The 14434-nt window shown below is 42.8% G+C and overlaps 1 protein-coding gene across 1 annotated transcript in view; it reads right to left on the bottom strand.

Annotated features, from left to right (window-relative positions):
- The window catches only part of PRKAR1B (protein kinase cAMP-dependent type I regulatory subunit beta), a 124790-nt gene that overhangs the window by 87331 nt on the left and 23025 nt on the right, over positions 1 to 14434 (bottom strand). The gene's annotated exons all lie outside the window — the stretch shown is intronic.

Raw genomic sequence — 14434 nt, 5'->3', positions numbered from 1 at the left:
TGATTATATTTTCTTTGTTATGCATCCTTTAATAACCTTGAACACAGTGACCCCAGGTGGCAGGTACCATGATGGCTGCTCTCATGATCTGAGTTAAACCTGCACTCTCCTACAAACAATAGGCTCAAAATCCCCAGTTCCATAATTGAAGGGTTCTCAGCCTTGAAGTCTTGACCACCCTTCATATATTGTGAAATGGTTCAGGGTCCCTCTGAGCCAGATTCTAACTAGATAGGAGAGAGCTCTCAGGGGATAGAGAAGTAGGTCCTGGTATGGTACGGGTTGAGAACCACGGCCCTAATTGATATGCAAAAGTTTTGCTAACAGTCTAAACTACAGCCTGGTCTGTATAAAATTGTGCTCTGGTTCTTCTTCATCACTGCAGAAAATAAATATCATCCCTTTCTCTGATCTGCCACAGCTATTTTCCACCAGGCGTGGGAATTTCACAGTGGCAAGGACAGTCTGACCAGTCACATACACGGCCTATGTGCAGACTGTACAAAGATTTGAATCACTACTCAAAAATCTTGTGGGAAAAGTTTTATAACTAACTATAGAGATGACAAAGGGATAGTGTGTAACATTTTCAAACCTGCCTCAGTCCCATTTTAAAAAGCAACTCAGACACTTAGGAGCCAAAATTCCCATGGACTCTCAATAAGACAGAGGCTGCCAAAGTCGCTTCTGAAAATGGGACTTAGGCTCCTAAGTCACCAAGGTGCTTTTGAAAATTTTACTCCAACTGACAACAATTTCTCAATCTTCCCGTATCTCTTGAAAAACCTGCATCTCCATAAATGTCTGAGTTATGTGAGCCATACATGATCATGCAAAACACTGGAGGCAAAAGCATTACGCAGCTACAGTATAAACTGGCAGCATGAGAGTAACTGGCACAGGCAGTTAATATACCAGGCTTTTCACCTTTGAAAACATGAGTCAAAAAGATGATTTAGTTCACAAGCAACATGAGTTTGATAGTTCTCATTCTAGTCCTTATTGGTGCGTATCACAAAACCTACCATAGTTGGCACAACTGTAAGACTTTGCTCAGAGGCTTATTACTAGAATGGCAGGGGGTGTTTTAGATCAGGTTTGACTATATATGTTTACATGTTTGCTCTGCACAATGCCTGCTCCTATCGTGCTTGATTCAAAGTAAGGCTATCTGCCCCTCACTTCCATGAGCACTAAATTCACTCATCAACTAACCCAGCTAACTGCACGGTTTATCTCACAGCAGTTTAACTTGTAAGATCGGGCAGGTTACATTCATATACAAAGGTATATATGATCTTTAATCACTAGACAAAGCAAACTTGAGTGTGTAGGAATCACTGGATATGCCACAGTACCCTTATAGTTACATCACTGATCCGCTGTAAAAGAGTTCTGCTATCTTGCCATTGCCAGAGGGTGTCACTACGGCACCAGAAAGAGCAGCAAAACAAATCAGACTGATAAATAAGAAGTGTGAGGTTGTGTGCTAGAAATAAGCTCTACGTAAACTTTGGATGAATTGTTCATAATTTGAACCATTAAGAAAACAGTTATGGATTCTGAGAATAATATGGCTTTGTTTTTTCTTTTTCTCACTGTATCTCTTGTGTTCTAGCTAATCCAATTTATAAAACTATTGGAGAGAAAAAAGAAGCAGTACCTATTAGAGCTGTTTGCAGAATCTCCATTGTTCCCACACAATTAAACCTTGTTTTCCATGAAAGCATCATTTGAAAATGAAACTAGTCTTCTAAATATAAACCGTTCACGCTCACCATATTTGTATTCAGAAGGCAATTGTTTTCATAGGAAGTTGCCGCAAAAGAAATCTAAATTTTGTGACACAATGCTATACAGACCAGGTAATTAAGACCAAGCCACATTAAACAAATTCAAATAAACCCCAGATTTAAAGGGCTGGATTTGGCTAACCATAACAGGAAGGGAGTTCCAAAACCAAAGAGCACACTAAATGAAAGCTCTCAGAAGTTAGCACATAGGTCTTGTACTAATAACTATGGGCTCCTCTAAGGTTTAGTACATTTGAATTTAAAATATAAGGCACAAGGAGGATGCCAAGGTAAGCCAAACAATTTAGATGTATTTTTTATAATAAATGCAAATTTACTTAACACCAAAATATGTCAGAAGGTAGTACAACCAGGTAGTTTTTTGATATGGCCTAGCATGGTCAAGAAAACCTTAATTGCTCCATTGAACACATTATAATCTTTAAGAAATACAGTCAGGTATTGTATATAAGGAGTCGGACATAATGAAGTCTACTTCCCTAGAATAATAGCATGTCAGCATTAGCATGCAGAGAGAGTTTGTAGAGGAGAAAGATTAAAGCCCAGATGCCACAATGTATTGCTTCGCCCACTGAATAGTTTTATTTAACCTCCATTTTAGGACCAAAGTCCTGGTATTGAAGTTAGTGGCCAAACGCGCATTGAATTCACTGGGTCCAGTTTTGACTGTAAAAGCCGGATCCTGCAAAGATGCTGAGAACCTCCTCTGAGCACTTCACTGAATCAAGTTCTGTGTTCAAATAATATAACCGTAATAGAGCAATATTTTCAAATTCTTGTTTAAAAAGTACTTATCTATTGAATTACAGAAATTAACAAGCAGGAGAGAAAGATAGGACAAGCCATACCACTAAGGAATACCAAGTAAAGCTGGACCAAAGACAAACTATGCCCTGATTATTTTAAATCTAGCTTCTGGAAAAAGAAAAATTCAATGTGCTGCACTGAATGTTGTACCAAAAAAGTTTAAATGCAGCAGTTATAAAAGGAACAGATTCACTGTGCTGATGAAACTGTGATCATGAATTAAGACCACAATGACATTACAGTATTAGAATAGGGGAACCAAAATCTGTTGGCTGTTGTGGGAATTATTAAGATGTCAAAAGGCCAAATTCTGACCTCAGACCATGTGCAAATACAGCTCCCACTGATCTCAGTGGAGCATGCACATGTCTGTCTGAGGAAAAGTGTTGGACCAGAGGCTTTCTGGTGAGGACAATGCAAGAGGAAAAAGATGATGAACACAAAAATGTAAATATCATGATGTTTTCTGGATACTGTTATTAAGAAGGAATCAGAGAAGAAAATAAATCCAGAAAGTGTATGAAACAAGCAGAATGCTGTTTTAATTTTGTTTCTTTTGAAGTCTTCTCAATCCTCAGCTTGCTGATTTTTGCAAAACATGAAAAGCAAGACAGTGGAAATTTGAGGTGAAGTTAGATCCAAAGAGAGCAAGGTGGGTCTTGTGCTTAAATGCAGCAGTTATTAAAGGAACAGGGCTGTAAGTCAGGAGATCTGGCCCTACCAGAGTGGTATAAAGTGGGTTTAGTATAAATGAGAATCAGATCTTTGGATTCTGTACTGACTTTGTCACAAGTTTCCTGTGTGACTTTGGACAATCTCTCTATGCCCAGTTTTCACATCTGTAAAAATGAGGATAATTACACCTGCCTCATGTGTAGGGTATACCTTAACAGTAGCAAAGCACTCTTAGATCCTCTGGTGGCCTGATTTGAGTTATATTTCCCAAGCTGATGATAATAGCACAGATTGTAAGCTCTTTGGGGGCAGGGACGGTCTTTCTGTTTTGTGTTGGTACAGCACCTAGCACAATGGGGAGCTGGTCCATGACTGAGCCTCATAGGCGCTGTATGATAATACAAATTAATAAATAATAAAATAATAATAATCAGTAATAAGTACATTAACATTATAAGGACCTGATCCCACAACCACTGAAGTCAAAGGCAAAACTCCCATTGACTTGAACAGTGCAGGATCATGGCTTAAAAACATAACACGGAACACAATCCGAAAAGTTTAAGGTGATCTGCAAAGGGATTTTTCTCTTTTATAAAAAGCTCTGTCCCTAAGCATTAGCGGCTGAATACTGAAACAACACTTCTAATGTAGAAATAAAGGGGTGGAGGAGGAGGAAATAGCACCATGAAAAATCAGCCTGTTCCCCAACCACAGAATCTCAGATAAGATTCCCATCTATGCATAGTGTTGGCAATGTCATAACCACTGTAGGGCCACTCTGGGGAAGGTCGGCCTATGGGGATCAGGCCTATTGCTCCCCACCCTCGCTGCTCTATAGCCAGGGGTTCTCTGAGACTTTCTGCTCTTTGCTTTACCTTTACATATAAGGTATAATGTTAAGAATATTGAAGAGAAGAGGTCAATTAAAACGACACATTACTGCCGAGGGCCCAGATGGGTTCAGAGGGCCTTCCAGTGCATACGAATGTCTTTGCAGATCACTTGTAAGGACATAAATAAAAACTAAACTACCAAGCCATGCAGTGTTTAAAGCCCCACGCTTCCCTCTACTTCGGAGTGCTCATAGGAACCTGAGATTGCAGATCCAGACTTGGGGGATCTGATTCCACAGCATATGCCCCTTGTAGTGCTCTCAGCCCTGCAGGCAGAGAGAGCAGGAGCAGGGGCCCCCACCCAGCACCCAAAGGTACAGGGTAAGTTAGAGCATGTTACAGCAAACAGAATCTGTAATGACTTGACCCACTGTTATATTGCAATTGTTATTAGTGAGGGTCCCATAGATGACCTCAGCTGGGAGAACCCCTGACCCAGCAAGGCTCATGCCGCAACTCTGCTACCCAGGGTCTGTGGGAAGCTATGATACAGAGTCAAGGGGACTCACCATAGTTTCCCTTTGCCCCTGTGCAGATCATGGGGTCCCATTTGTTTAGAGGGAAGGACACTCACCATCGTACTAGGAGAAAACCCTTCACACCAGTAGAAGAATTACAAGGAGACTCTTGAGTTGAAATAATAATGGGGGAGGAGGGGAAGAGAGAGAGCAAAATTAGACTTGGGGCAGTATTGTATTCAACTACAATGAGGTAGCTTATACATCTCCTATATGTAAGAATGATCAGTGTTCTGTATGTACCTCACATCACTCAGTCAACCATAAGCCCTCTAGCCAAATAAACAGCAATATTGCGGGGCTTTACACACTTCTCCTTAGTAACAGGGATGACTTTGCTGTTCAGAAGGTAATAGGAGTAGATAGATTAACTGATTTTAAGGGAAGGGAGCATGATGACCTCCTAGTACTCCTGCATAACAGAGGCCACAGATTTTCTCCAAATAACTCCTGCATCAAGCTCAGTAACTTGTAGCTGCACTAGAGCACATAGTTTATAGACATCCTGTATTGTCAACCCCAAGAATTCAAAAATCTTAAGTCATGATTTCTAAGCCAATATTGTGATTTTTGGGGCCTAAGATGTTTCAAAATAGTAAATTTTAAACCCTTTTTGTTTGCCTCTGCTTTTTGAGCCTTGAGGGTGCACTCAATTCATGTTTTCAAGTGTTTCCATACAAGCACGAGAGTTAGAAATTTACTTTTAATAAATGAAAGCAGAGATTTTCATGTAATCACCTGACTCCAGGAGTTGGGAAAACACCAAACATGGCAAGATTCGTGATAAGATTGTAAGAGCTGGCAACAGTGGAACCCTGATTTGAAGACTTCAAGAGATGGGAAAATCTGCCACATCCTTGGTTACATTGTTCCAAGGGTTAATTTGCTGACATTGCTAAAAAAAAATCACCTTTTTCCAACTTGCATGTGCTGCTAGCCACTGGATCCCTTATGCCTTTGTCTAGATTAAAGAGACCTTTGGTATCAGATATTCTCTCCTTGCATCAGTACTTCTAGACTGTGATCAAGCCACCTCTAAGTCTACTTGGATAAGCTAAGTATTTTGAGCTTCTATTACACTGTTGGGAGGAAAGAAAGAAAAGGCAGATGCTAAGGGCTCTAACATTGTGTTTGACATTTTCACCCTGATATTTCATCCAGTCTAAAACATTGTGTTTGTCCAGTTTTGTACACCACGCAGAAAATCAGGTAATACATACCTAATACAAACTTCAACTGTACAATAGCTGGTTGGGAAACAAGTGTTAATATGGGTTGGATAAATAGAAAAGTCAAATTGTTCTAAATTGTATGGAAATTTAAAAAAAATATTTTTTCTGGGAGGAGAAAGCAAAAAGCAATTTGAAAATTAAATTTAAAATTTAAACTAAATTTTAAAGAAAGAAAGTAGTAATCTGGTGGTGCCAAAGGGTTAAAGTATTCTGTTTCGGTCAGTCTGAATATATGAATTTAGCAGCTGACAGTGCATGGTGTGTCAGTCTCTTACAGCTGTTCCAGTAGATTCAAAGACCATCTTTGTTTCTTGAAATATTAGCAACTGTTACTTTTTTCCAAGGACAATGATAGACCAGCTGTTACCTCACAAGATGCAATGTAGTTCAGGTCATATTCTTTAGTAACCGACTTGTAAAACAAGAACTAAATCATTGTTTGGGTTTGTCAGATTTTTTTCCCATTAGAACAGTCTTTGGAGCCTAACAGTAAAATAATTTACACTCAGAATTTCCATTAGTGCATTGGAGTGACAGAGAAATGTCGTATGGTTACTAAACTGGATCTTCTATTTCTAAAATAACGTTTGAACTCAGAGTATTGTAGATTTTTTGTTGTTGTTGTTTTTTAAGGTTTTTTGCCATTAAGCTAATTTCTTTCTTTCAAAAATGGTAAGATTATTAAGCAGACGTACTTTAGTAATGCACATTTGTATGCCTAAATGTCAAAATATACAACTGGGATTTTCAGAATAACCTAAGGGAGTTAAGTGTTCAAATCCCATTACATTTCAATCAATTTGGATGTCTAATTCTTTTAAGCTCTTTGGAAATCCCAACCTAGACCAACAACTGAGCAACTCAGATAGTTGAGCCTTCAACCCAGGCACAGGTAAAACTCCCACTTGAAGAAATCTTGCCTATGAAGGACTGCAAGATCTGTTCCCAAATCAAGAAATATTACAGTAAGAGTAACTGAACAAGTTACATAAATCCTTTCTAAAAACAAAAAGGTAAACACTGCTTTCAGCAGCTCTGAAATAAGCCATTGTTCTTCAGTACACAGAGACAAATTACCACTTCCAACAAGCTGTCATCCACTTTGAATGAGAAAGACAAAGACAAAATATTGCCACACTGACAAGCCTGGATATTGACTAAAGACTCAACCTTTGATTTTAAATTTTGTACTCCTTTACATCAAGTAATGGCTAAGTTTACAGAATTATTGCCAGTTAATTTCTGTGTAAAGAAGAAGCATACAAAGGTATTGTAATATACACTGAAAGATTTCACAATAGTTAATAAATTCAGCAGTAAACAGGAGTTTATTCTTTTTCTATATTATTTAAATAATCATTTCACATTTAAACACCGCTGTATTAAAATATCCTTGTACAGCAGCTGCAATACACTGAGTTTAGGATGAAGATATCATCCTATGTGTGCAAGAATGTTAACTGCCTAACTCTACATTCTTTGAATCAAATACTCTAGAAAGAAACCAGATAAACTAGTGCTCTACTTAAACTCTGTTTATCTGAAATACTTACGAGGAATGGGTGATAGAATGCCTTTTGGTAAACCACTGGGATAATAATGGATACAGATTTTTAAAAGTCTGCCTTCAGAATCACCAGTATTTGTGATGAAGAATATGAATTGTTGAACAAAACAGTGAAAGTAAAAACTAAGTTCTTATAATTATTTTTTTCAGTGTGAGAATACTTCTCTTTAAAGATGAAAGACTGAGAATATCAAATGTCAGAGACTTTAGTTATGTTTAGGAGCAAAGTCTGTCTTACAAAACCAAAAACCTGCCATCACAAAAGTTTTGATTGGACAGACATAGCAAAGTTGATAGAATCTCCTGAAAGCTGCAAACTAACCCAGAAAATACTGCCTCCAGACACCTGTCTGATAAAAGACAATAGTGCTTGGGTTAACAAGATGGATATGCCTGAAAATAAAGTCATTGTTGAATTTGTGTCTAATCCTTGAATGGAGAATTGGAGAATTTATTTTCCAAACGGCTGGGCAATTCCACCTCGTTCCGTTTCCATTTCTGCTGCCAAATAGCTATGGTTTCCAAAATCCACAAACTTTTCCTAGTATAAGAAGTATTCTTTGTTGGCAAAATGTTGAAGCACATACCTAAATTTAAGCATGTGAATAGTTCAACTGAAATCAATGGGAAGACATGGGAACTACCCTTGTGCTTAAAGTTAGGCACATGCTTAAGTACCATGCTGAATCAGGGCCACCAATAGGATTCATCAAGCAGAAAAACTCTGAGAAGCTGGACTATAAGGGAGCCAGTGTTGGTATCTACCTGGACAATACCTTCAGCATTACTCAAAAGAAATAAAAGCTTTGTTTAGTTCACAGAAGGCTTTCGAGAGATAGGTTTGAATATTGTCTTCCTCTTTCTTGGCAGATTACAGGTGGAATTCAAAGGCCAGACTTTGTGTTCATGGGAAGAAGCCAGCTTCCTTTAATTATCTAAAATGACCAATCTCCAAGAACAAAATCCATCCCATTCATCATAGTTCAATATTGGTCACTTTTAGACTAGAATGTGTTACATTTGACTATGGGTATAATCACTGTGTCTTCAGTTTCAGGTTATCGTTGTATGCTGCTATTCTTATGTTAATAAAAAAAAAACACCAAATGACTTCAGTACGCTACATCAGTGAACTGCATCATCACAATACAAAGAGATAGAGCCAGTTCAGTAATAAAGGCAAGTTTTATTTTAGATCAGGCAATGCATCACTTTCAACCTTCGTAGTTTCATTTAAAAAGGGAATCAAGAACTGAAGTCGTGATAAACTGTGAGATCTGCAATGTTCTAAAATAACGTCAGATACATGACTAAAAGTTGCAGTCTCACCCAAGTCTGACCACATAGTACAACTCAGAGGAGAGAATTTGGGAATGTATATATTTATTTCTTCCAAATTGCCATAGTCTGCGGACTGTCTCCCAAAATTCTCCGGATGTAGGGAGAGAACACCCATTACTGAATGCCTTTAGAGGACGCAGCCTGCTCCTCCTAATTACCAATTATACTCTTCAAGCTAATGCAGATGGGTCAGGGCTATGGTCCTGCCTTTCCCCACCCTCTTTGATGCACTATTAATCCCAAAGGAGTAGAACAGGACCAAACCCTGCACTTCCCTGAGCAAATGACCTGCAATTCTGAAGAAGCAGTGTTGAGTACTGGATAAACCACTCAACGGGCAATTGTAAGACCTGGCTTCCATTCCTGGCTTGGCCACTGACCTGCTGTGTGACTTTGTGCAAGTCGTTTCACCTCCCTATGCTTCTCTTTCCCCTCCCACCCTTTGATGGTCTTGTCTGATTGCACAGTAATCTCTTTGGGGCAGGGAAAGTCTCTCACTATGTGTCCATGTGATGTCTAGCACAATGGGGCCCACAGTCTTGGCTTGGGCTTCTAGGCACTACAGTAATATAAATAATAACAATTCTTCCTGGGTTCTACATGGACCATCAAGGGAGAGGAAGGTTCCTCACACCCAGGAGAGGAAGGTTCCTCACACCCTAGGCGGCGGAAGGTCCCGCCCCAAAACGCCGCCCCCCACAGAGGCGGCGGAAGGTCCCGCCGCCGAAATACCGCCGCAGTCGCGGCCCCCCAAATTGTAGCGCCCTAGGCAACCGCCTAGGCCGCCTAATGGGTTGCGCCGGCCCTGTTCACACCACCCTGTTCACTGCATGTCTGTATACTGGCCAAGCAAAATCTGCCCTCTATTTATTTGTTTTTAGCGAAAAGTAAAGTTACAAATGCAATGAAACTACAGGGTGTGTAATGAAAACAGCATAGCTGTGGTGTCCTGTTGCTTAAATACCTTGCTCCTGAACGGTGCTGTATTAGGTTTCTTCCACATCTATGAAGCATTCCAGCTGGACTGCAACCAGTATTTTAATAAACTATGATCTTATGCAGTAGTGAATAAAGTTTATAACAGTCATAATTCCCTTGAAATCCATTAATCAACAGAAATTTCAACAAATATTTTAACATGGGAGTGACAGGACAGCAACTAAAGATCATCTGTTAACGGTGGAAGGAACCCTTTTCTCATTTTAATCTCCATGTGTCTGTAGCAACTCACTAATCTATTTCATTTATAATTCACACACAAAAAAACGGTCTCAGCAAAGATTTAAGATGTTAGCCTGTGATGAGTTTGCACATTACTAAGACTTCATTATTCTTATAAAAATGTACTCCAGTGCATTTGCTAGTTCATTATGCAATATTCTGATAAATAATTAAAACTAGACAACACTTGTCAAGGTATAATGAGTGTGTTTTGTGAAGCACTGTCATTGCTTTACCTTTAGGTTTTACTGTTTGTTAATTTTCTTGCCAATTTAACAAGAAGTCAGTAATGGGTCTCTGGGACATCAGTGTAAGTGTATGTGGGGTTATACTGTGTGTTTAATAGGCCAGATCATTGGCTAAGGATGATGTGCAGGTAGCACAACATGAGCGTGTATGAGTGCATGTGCACACATGGCTTAAAGCTAATCTTGGTTTTCCTCTAATCCTGCTATAGCCTCTATGCTGAGGTAGTCCTCCTGTGCCAAGTGAGACCAGCAGCTCACTTAGGGGTGAAATCCTGCTCCCATTCAACACAATGGGAAAGCTCCCATTCACTCCAATGACACAGGACCAAGCTCTTAGTCATTTTAAGTTTGTAGGCCAGGGGTGGGCAAACTTTTTGGCCCGAGGGCCACATCTGAGTGGGGAAATTGCATGCAGGGCCATGAATGTAGGGCTGGGACAGGGGCTTGAGGTGTGGGAGGGAGTGCGGGGTGTGGGAGGGGGCGTGGGGTGCAGGAAGGGGCTCAGGGCAAGGGGTTGGGGTGATGGAGGTGTGTGGGGTGCAGGAGGGGGCTCAGGCCAGGGGGTTGGGGTGCAGGAGGGGGTGCGGAGTGCAGGAGGGGGCTCAGAGCAGGGGGTTGGGGCGCAGGAGGAGTGTGGGGTGCAGCAGAGGGCTCAGGGCAGGGGGTTGGGGTGTAGGAGGGGTGTGGGGTGCAGCAGGGGGCTCAGGGCAGGGGTTAGGGGCTCAGGGCAGGGGGTTAGGGTGCAGAAGAGGTTCGGGGTGCGGCAGGGGGCTCAGGGCAGGGTGTTTGGGTGCAGGAGGGGTGCAGGGTGCGGCAGAGGGCTCAGGGTAGGGTGCTGGGGTGCAGGAGGGGTGCAGGGTGTGGCAGGGGGCTCCGGCCCAGCGCCGCTTACCTTGAGCAGCTCCGGGGTGGCAGCAGCATGCAGCAGGGCTAAGGTAGGCTCCCTGCCTTCCCTGGCCCCGCGCTGCTCCCGGAAGTGGCCGGCACCACGTCCCTGCGGCCCCTGGGGGAGGGGGCAGCAGAGGGCTCCATGCGCTGCCCTCACCTGCGGGTACCTCCTCCGAAGCTCCCATTGGCCGCGGTTCTCCGTTCCCAGCCAATGGGAGCTGCGGGGGGGGGGGGTGCCTGCAGGCGAGGGCATTGCGCGGAGCCCTTCCTCTCTTCCCCCCGCCCCGGGCCGCAGGGACGTGGTGCTGGGCACTTCTGGGAGCGGGGTTGACAATCCCACAGGCCGGATCCAAAGCCCTGACAGGCCAGTGCCAGCCCGCGGGCCGTTGTTTGCCCACCCCTGTTGTAGGCAGTCTAGATAAGTCAGAACATTTCACCAATAGCACTGCTGGGAAACCAACCCCTGGATTTTAAACTGAGCACTGTTTAATACCAATGCAGTTGCATTTTATCTGCTGCTTATAGCCCTTTTCTGTATACCATTACATTACTTAGTGTATGGGGGTGAGGTAGATCCCTGTTACTCATAGCACCATATTTGGGAAAGGATGCTATTACAGATTCTCCACAATGATGTCATGAATGATGCTATCTTAGGCCCCAGTTCAGCAAGGTACATGCCTAATTTTAAGCATGTGAGTAGTCCCATAGAAGTCAAAGCATACATGAGAAATGGGAAAATGTACATTGCACTACCATGCTGAATTGGGGTCTTACACCATACCTCCACAGCTTCTGACCAATGAATAATCCACAGGTCTCCTCGACTACTCAGTCATGAAGCAGATAAAAATAAAGTTCTCTTGCAGAATTGATTCTGACAAGAAGGAAAAGTGCAAGAGACCAACAGCTCTACACTGTATTTGTTGGTTTGTTTGTTTTGTGGGTGACAACGGTTATCTAGCACCCAATTTTGGAAGAGGGATGACAATAAAATAATGATCCAGTGATCACAGACACCGCAGGATGAGACGCTGATTGCAGAAAAAACCCACTGCTGCATAGGAGAGGACATATTATCCCCAAGATCGCCAGTCATTCAGAAACACAGATATTTCTGAAGAGGACAAAATACAAGACATACACTCTTGCTTTTGCTTAGCTACATGCGTGCATCAGTAAGACACAGAGTGGCAGCAATGACGGTAGTGTATCCCGGTTTGCTGACTTCTCGGCACTTGACAGCATGAGACCGGACTAGAGCAACGAGGTATGATGTCGAGAGGAAATTCATTAAGATTCAAAGACCAACCAATTGCAGACAGCAGCTTTGTCTGAAAAAAGCAGAATGTATCCGTCCTTCTGAGATTTCCATCTCTTTGGATGTGGATGAGAGCTTGTCGTACGCGCTACGGGGCTTGATTGTGGCATGGAGCCCCAGCCCCACGCAGGGGGATAGTGCAGAACTGAGTGCTGCAGAGGAACACCAGGAGGGCGAATCTCTCCTGGAACATCTGCCAGCAACGGGGAACGTGCAAGCTGCACGATGCCGCTCTGCAGCCAGACAGTTTGGTGGGCAGATGCAAAGGGGGAATGGCCCTCCTTCTTTTCTGCTCCTTTAGGGGAAATTTGCTCACCAGGGAGAAAGCAATCCCTGCACTCCCCAGACTGCAGCAACAGATTGTCTCTAACCCTTATGTGGTGTGCACAAGGAGGTGAAATGCTCCCTGCACACTTTCCCTTCCCTATGTCCACGTACCCAAAATAGGATAAGGGACACTAGCTCACAGAATTAGGTGAGATGTGAGAAATAGTATACAGGGGTTGGGCCATCGCCTTGAGCCACGCCTGCTGATTTAGACCTGGGAAAGCAAAACTGTCTTTCCTTCATTTTTTCTCTGCTGAAATATTCTTAAAACATTTGTTTAGCCATAAATACTTGTCCATTCAATTTGTACCCGATGGTGGTGAAAATACTCTTCCACTGCTTGCATATGTTAATAGTCTTATACAGCAGATATGTACTGGGACTTACATATCTGGGAAAGTTAGAAGGTATTATATGGAAAGTTAATGCCCTGCTAATTACTCTGGAGAGTGGCACTCTAATGGGATCTCATGGTAATTAGACTGTTTAACTGCCTCTGACGATGTTTAGTTGATGTCTAGTATAAGTAGAAATCTGTAAATAAATGTATGCTTAACTCTAAGCATGCGAGTAGCCTCATTGAAGGATTGTGTTGGTGTTGCTACCCATGTTAAAACCCCAGTGTAGACAAGGCCTTAGTTCCTAGCTGATGAATAAGGCTACATAATAAGGCTACATTTATGTCACGGATGTCATGGAAGTCACAGAATCTGTGACTTCCAGAGACCTGTGACTTCCAGAGACCCCCTTGACATTCTCTGCTTCAGCCCCAGGGGCTGGGGGACTCTGGAGCGGGCAGCTAGCGGGGTCCTGGCAGGGTCCCAGCGACAGGCGACAGCAGCAACAGGGGGGCCCCCTGCAAGGTTCCAGTGAAAGGTGACAGACTCCTGAGGGGGCCCTCCTCAGGGTTCCAGCGATGGGCGACAGCCATGCGGGGTGGTGGGAGGCAAGGGGGACGCTTCAGGTGAGTGGTTGGGGTGTCCCGTTTTCTCTTTGGGAAATATCCCTGCAGCTCCCAGCCACTGTGGGTGGAGGGGGGACCCCTTGCAGCTTCCAGCTGCTGTGGGCAGAGGGGAAACCCCACAGCTCCCAGCCACCACCGTGGTGAGAAACCATGCAGCAGCAAAAGTCACAGATAGGTCACAGCTTCCGTGAATGTTTGTTTATTGCCTGTGACCTGTCCATGACTTTTACTAAAAATAATCATGCCAAAGTCTTAGCCTTACTGATAAACAATATGAATTAGAAAGAAAACAGAGTAAGAAATCCCACTGAGGGACAAATCCTAAGAATCCTTGGAAACAGAAGCAGGTCTGCTCTGAAAGGAGAAGGGAGTGCTCACTGAATTTGAGAGAGCTGTAGACCCTCCGCCCACAAGATCTTTAGGGCTTCCCTGCCTGGGAAGGTGAGGAAAAGGCAGAGTGTGGAAAAGAGGATCCAGTTCTCCACTTTTTGGCAAAACCATATAAGGGGCTTGGAGCCTGAAGGACCCTTTGGGGAGAGGCTCTGCAGCTTCTCTGTGATTCAGCATTACACACACACACACACACACACACACACACACACACACACACACACA

Source organism: Terrapene carolina, unplaced genomic scaffold (genome assembly GCF_002925995.2).
Source record: "Terrapene carolina triunguis isolate 2854851 unplaced genomic scaffold, T_m_triunguis-2.0 Scaffold93, whole genome shotgun sequence".
Taxonomy (NCBI): Eukaryota; Metazoa; Chordata; order Testudines; family Emydidae; genus Terrapene; species Terrapene triunguis.
This window is presented reverse-complemented; position numbering and strand designations above follow the sequence as displayed.